Below are 6709 nucleotides of genomic sequence, written 5' to 3'. Positions count from 1 at the left end.
TGCCATCAAAACTTGTTGAAAATCTAGCAGACCAGCAGTTTTCCAGTTATTAGCAATCAAAAGTGTCGTTGCATTAAAAATATGGAACAAAAATTTCTTCTGGAATTTAGTGATCGCATCTGGCAGGTTCAACAATAAGGCAGCATCCGGTGTGTGTGGGACCCCAAATTGTAGATCAACATTTATCAGGGTGAAAACGTCGTTCCATAGGTCAACTACCAAAGGACAGGACCACCACAAGTGCACTAATGTCCCATGATGCCCACAACCCCTCCAGCACAAAGGGGAATACATCTCTGATATTTTGTTTAATTTTACTGGCGTAAGGTGCCATCTATAAAGCAGTTTTTTATAAGCTTCAATATAGTTAGTGCACCTAGTAGCACCAACGAGGGTTAGCTGAATTTCCTGCCATCGATCAGGTGAAAGTTCTACATTGAGTTCTTGTTCCCATTTAATGATGTGGGGTCTGGTGGCAGAGTAAGTAGAAACTTGTAGCAGTCCGAAAGAACTCATTTAGCCTGACCCCCAATTCTACACAGATATTCAACCCTGGACCTCTGACGTAAGGTTTTATATGATGGTGAGGCCCTGCTCAGAAAATGCGTGAGTCTGAGATATTTGTAATAGTCCTTCTGACACAGTTGGTATTTGTTCTGAAGTTCTGTAAATTGTCGGTAGACATTTATCAAGTACAAATCAGAAACTGTCTGTATGCCTTTTTGCACCCAAGCTTGCAAATCTAGATCCTGCACCAAAAATTTCACATTCAGCAAAGGCATATTCAGTGAAGGGAATTTCCCCATATCCCTGTTAGTGTGTAGGGAATCCCACTGAAGAATAATAAATTTGGTGGAGGGCAATAAACTTAAGTTCCTAGGTCTGTGCTTAACTGGCAACCATAACAATTGGGAGACGGTTAAATTAGAAAGGGTACCATTCTCAATGTCCAGCCATCGTTTACAACCAGGGGGACTATGCATTCTCACTGCAGTCTCTAAGAGGGAAGCCCTATAGTATTACAGCAGGTTGGGTAAACCCACACCGCCATTGCTCGAGGGTTGTTGCAAAACTTTGGCTGAGACACGGGGTCTCCTGCCCCCCCATACAAACAAAGTCAATTGCGCCTGTAATGATGTTAGGAACTTCCGAGGAAGTTGAATTTGAATGGTTCTGAAATAGTACAGTATTCTGGGTAAAACATTCATTTTAGTAGCTATAATCCTACCCACCCAAGATGTATAGAGGGTTTTCCATCTCTGATAATCAGCCAGTAATGTTTGCTGTAGAGGGACAAAATTCAACTTGAAAAAGTGGTCAGGATCTTTGGGAAGTTTTATACCTAAATACGTAAGAGAGTTAGGCTTCCATTCAAAGAGAAAGTTACCATGCAGGCATGCTAATTGCCGGTCGGGGATGTTAATTGCTAGCGCCTGTGTTTTGCTCGAGTTAATTTTATACCAAGATGCTTTGTAAAAGGCATCTAATTCCTTCAGTAAATTAGGGATAGCTGTGTGAGTTTGACAGCGACAAAATTATGTCGTCAGCGAAAAGTCTTATCACTTGAGGGCCAATATTTGTGGGGATGCCGGATATGTCCTGATTCAACCTGATTTTGCATGCCAAGGGTTCCACAAGAAGTGCAAAAATCAATGGGGAGATGGGGCACCCCTGCCTAGTGCCATTGCTGATGGGGAAGGCGTCAGACAGGATCCCAGATGCGCAAACTCTAGCAGTAGGGGAGGTGTACAACATTGAAATTGCTTTAAGGAATGTAGGACCTAAGTTGAACTTGCACAATGCGGTGTCCATATAACCCCAATGAAGCCTTCTCCGCATCCAAAGACAGCAAGACTGATGGTATATTATTTTGCTTGATAATGTATAATAGATTGTGAAGTTTCCTGGTATTGTCTGCTGCTTGGCGTCCCTGTATGAAACCCACCTGATCTGTGCTAATGAGGGAGGGTAATATGTTGTTAAGTCGCAGTGCTAGTATCTTGGAATAGAGTTTTAAGTCGGAGTTGAGCAGCGATATAGGCCTATAATTTTGGCAGAAATCCGGCGACTTGCCAGGTTTAGGTATCGTTGAAATGTGTGCCTGTAAGAATTCAGGGTTAATTTGTCCTGTATCAATTATATTCCTGAAAAGCGTCAGTAAATGAGGGGCAAGTAGATCTTTGTATGACCTATAATAAGCGTTCGTGAAGCCATCCGGCCCTGGTGCCTTTCCCATTTTTAGGATCTTAATTGCTTGGAAATTGGGGCATTAAGCTCCTCCTTTTGTTCTAGCGTGGGCTGCGGCAAATTACAAGAGTTTAAGTAACCTTCTATGTGATCCTGTGATGGTTGTACTTCTGCTGAATTTGTGGATAAGTTATAGAGGGAGGTATAATACTGTGCAAAGTGGTCAGATATACCTTTGGGGTCAGTGATTTTAACATTATGGTCCATTATATGGCCTATTCTGGACTGGGCTTGTTTGACTTTAAGTTGGGTAGCCAGGAGTCTAGTCGCTTTGTTACTGTTGGTATAATAAAATTGCTTATGTAATTTCAATCTATATTTAGTTTTATACATTAGTAGACTACTGAGTTCCCTTTTATGGTTTTGGATTTCGGAGTAGAGTGCATTGGTAGGGTTGGAGTGATACGCAATAGTCGCTGACTGTATTTTCTGTTCTAAATCGATTCTCTTAATATCCCTTTGTTTACGTAACCTAGCTGATATCGCAATTAGGTCTCCCCTAAGGGTGGCTTTGTGCGCTAACCATAATGATTGAGGATTAATCTCCGCTGACTGATTGAATTGGAAATACTCCTTAATCTTCGATTCCACCTGTTGTCGTGTATCTGGATTTTGTAATATAGCATCATTAAGTCTCAAGGGTGTTAAGTGGGATTTTTGCCTATAAGCATCAAGATGTATGCCAATTGGTGCGTGATCTGACCAGGATTGGATGCCTATCCAAGCTTTGGAGATCAGGGTCGAAGTCTTTCGATCTGTAAATATTACATCAATTCTTGATGACATGGCGTGTCTGGGGGAATAGTATGTGTACTCCTTATCTAATGGGTGCTTAGCCCGCCACACATCGACAAGTGCCAAGCTATGAAACAATCCCCGTATTTTAGCAGCTATCCTGAGCTGGGATGGTGTAACTCGTGTATACGGTTTAAAGGTATCATGGATGGGGTCTAATACTATGTTAATGTCCCCCGCCACAATACATCTCCCTGCCTTGTGTTCTAACAGGCTTGTGAGTGTTTTCGAAAGAAACTGTAACTGGTTGTCATTGGGAGCATACAGGTTAATAAGAGTGTAAATCTGATTGTTTAAAGAGCAAATAAGCATAATATATCTACCCAGGGGGTCTGCAAATAGCTGAAGTTTTTGGAAGGCCAGTCTGGAACTCAATAGAATAGAGACTCCTTTCGTTTTTGAAGTGGAGTATGCATGAAAATTGTGTGGGTATTTCTTATTGTAAAAATTAGGATGATTGGACCGTTTAAAGTGAGTTTCTTGATAAAATATCACATCTGCTTTAGCTTTGTAAGCTTCATTCAGGGCCAAATTTCGTTTCTGTGGGGTATTCAAGCCCCTGGCATTAAGTGAGTAAAACTTAACCATCGTATTGATCAGCTATTTGCTGAACCCCATAACCATACATATGCATACATTTGACATTGAGAATGAGCATTTGGACAGTGACCTGGTGACCATTTATCTGAAATAGAAAATGAAAGCAAACATTGCTGAACTGTAGCGAAACAAGGTAGGAGGAAAAGTAATAATAGAAACAACATTGTAGATATGCAAGATGGTTACCAATGCCGGACAGAAAAAAGGGTGACATAGTTACCATCCTGTGGCACAGAAAAAGGTGAAATCTTGGCTGTGCCTAAATCTTGTCTGCAGGCGATCAGCTTGTAGACTAGTGGGGGGGGGGGAGAAGATAAGAAAAAAGGAAGAGAAAAAAAAAGGGATAAAGTGAACGCTCCGTTTCTCGAGCCATTGCTTGGAAAAAGAGATAAAGGAAGGACATCCGCCTTAAATGAGGGTAGAGGTATATCTTCCGTTACGGTTCTGCAATCAGGCTGTGTGCCATTCTGTAGGCAGCTTCTTAGTGGAGGATGCTTGCGAGGACATGTTCTTGGGAGATGGCGGTCTAGTCGGGCCTAGGTTCCAACGTTGCGTAGCTTTAATGGCCTCATCCGGCGTGGAGAGAGTGATCGGCGATCCATTCTTGAGGACAATTATCTTTACCGGAAAACCCCAGCGATTGGGGACTTTATTTTCCCTGAGTATGGTAGTCGCTTCATAGAATGCCAGTTTCGCCAGAAAAATAGCTGAATCATAGGTTTGGATATGAAGTAATAGTATCTGGCCAATATGTATCGGCAAAGTACATACATACATCTGTCCAGAATGCATGTGTGAAGCTCCATAAGCAATATTTTAGTGTGGAAATGCACATAATACATATTTGGTGCAACCTTAATTGGAGAATTGCAGCACTTGTATTACTACCAGCACTTGTATTACTACCACCATCTTGTGGTAATATACCTAATTGCACCAGGTATAATATACAAGAAACCCCTGAAATTTATTTTTTTATTATAGTGTAGAGTAGAATTACAGAATCTGAATACTCACTTATATAAATTGTATGAATGGGACAAACGATTTCATAATTTGATATCAATGGTATCCACAATATCCCTGTATCCATCAAATTGCCTTACAACAACTATATTAGGTCTCTAATAACTATATGTGTTGTAATAATCAGAATTATCAGTGTTTTTGTTTAGTTCGAAATAAAAAGTGCCACCTAGATTGTGACCGCTGTGTTAAAAGAGGTTTCCTATGTCCTGGCCATATTTTTCATATATGTTGTACGTATGCTAATTAACTCTACTTATTTTCATATGAAGCAGGGAAAAAGGTTAAGGGTGATTTCATAATCAGTTACTAGATGCTATATGGAAGAATTAGAGGTGCCGACAATGTGAGAGAGATTAATAAGTAAGAGTAAGAGAAAAAAATTACATAATAAAAGGAAAATTAGTCTTTTAAAGAGAAGTGAAAAAGAGAAGGAGCAAAATTAGAAGAACATGGATGAATGCTCCATATACTGTATAATCAAATGGCAGTGCCCCTCACATTGGCCTCCTCTTTACTATAACTATTCCAATCATTCTCACTGAATAGTGGATTCATTCAATTTGTGGCACAATCATAAGGGACCAACTGATCATGGCAAACCCGTTTGAAAATTTGATGTTAGGTGTCACTGAAACTTTCAGCTATACATTATACACAGGTGCTATATAAGGAATATTGCACACCATTGCTTATAATGTATTTCACTTTATTTCCATAGGAAACTCTCATAAAGGCATGACTTCTAAATCGGCAGGGGCATCATCCCAGGGCCCACTGCTTTGGGGGGCCACTGTGCCACTATTTGTTACTCCCATTTTCAAATATCACTGCGTGGTGACATCACAGGGGGATCCCAGAAGCCACGAGCGTGCAACACAAAGGATTTCCCAAAGGATGTTATTTACACGTTGACAGATCTGTTAATGAAGTTCTTATTGGCCATTTTTTTTACCAGTAGTAATTATACTGGCACATCTGGGCTAAATATGCTGATTACTCATTGTCTGTAGTAATTATACTGGCATGTCTAGGGTTAACATGCTCATTGTCCATTTTCTGTAATAATTATTCAGGCTGGGATGTTTTGCTGAAATGGATGTGGTGCACAGGGTCCACCGAGGCCTTCTTTACAAGTATTCCTGTGGTTTTACTCACAGAGGGGGTGCTGCTTTGTGACTGGCTTCTGCCTATTTATGGATATTCTGTAGTGTGTAACCAAGCCCCTCCCCCTTGGCTTTGCATTTGATGAACATACACAAAAAGGAAAAAACATACAGTGTGTGGGATCTGATCAGTCCCTTTGCTCTAAACCCCATTTTGTGAGTAGCAGCTTATGGCGAATTCCATGAAAATGAAAACCTTTAAAGGGCAAAGAAAAGCTAGAATCACTGGGAGGTTGCAATTTGTTTAGGCACCCCCTCACAGAGACTTTAATAACTAGGGATGCACTATTTGGGATTTTGGGCGAATCCCCGAATACTTCATACTTCAGCCAGGCATGAGGAATCATCCGAATCCTGTTGAAAAAGACTGAATCCTGGCCAAACCTGTCTTAGCAGATCATTTGACAAGGTTACCTGCAGTTAGTGTGATAACATTATGGTGCAACGTTTGCCCAGGTGTATTAACCCATTTTGCTCTCGAACAGATGACCACTAAGTACTAGCTGCTAATTGGTTTTCTTGCTGACACACAAAGAATTTTATTGAGGTTCCAGCAGATATTTTGGTGGAGGTCTCCCTTCCTTTCCTACAGCAACATCTCTGGCATTTGTCAGCAGCATATACACACTGCCACTGCATTTTTGTTTTTTAAGAAAGCCAGAGTACACAGGGCCGGAGTTATATAAGCGGTGCCCCGAGACCAGCTCCCAGACGCTTCGCGTGCGCGCCCCTCCAATGGCTGCGTGGTCCCAGCGCCGGCCCCTATGCGAGCGCGCTATTCAGTATCGGAGCACCAAGCGCTCTTTTGGATGCAGCAGGGCAGCATGCCGCCCCTAAAACTTTGCCGCCCTAGGCACAGGCCTATGTGGCCTCAG

Source organism: Xenopus laevis, chromosome 1L, assembly GCF_017654675.1.
Source record: "Xenopus laevis strain J_2021 chromosome 1L, Xenopus_laevis_v10.1, whole genome shotgun sequence".
NCBI lineage: Eukaryota > Metazoa > Chordata > Amphibia > Anura > Pipidae > Xenopus > Xenopus laevis.
Note: the sequence above shows the minus strand (reverse complement) of the source record.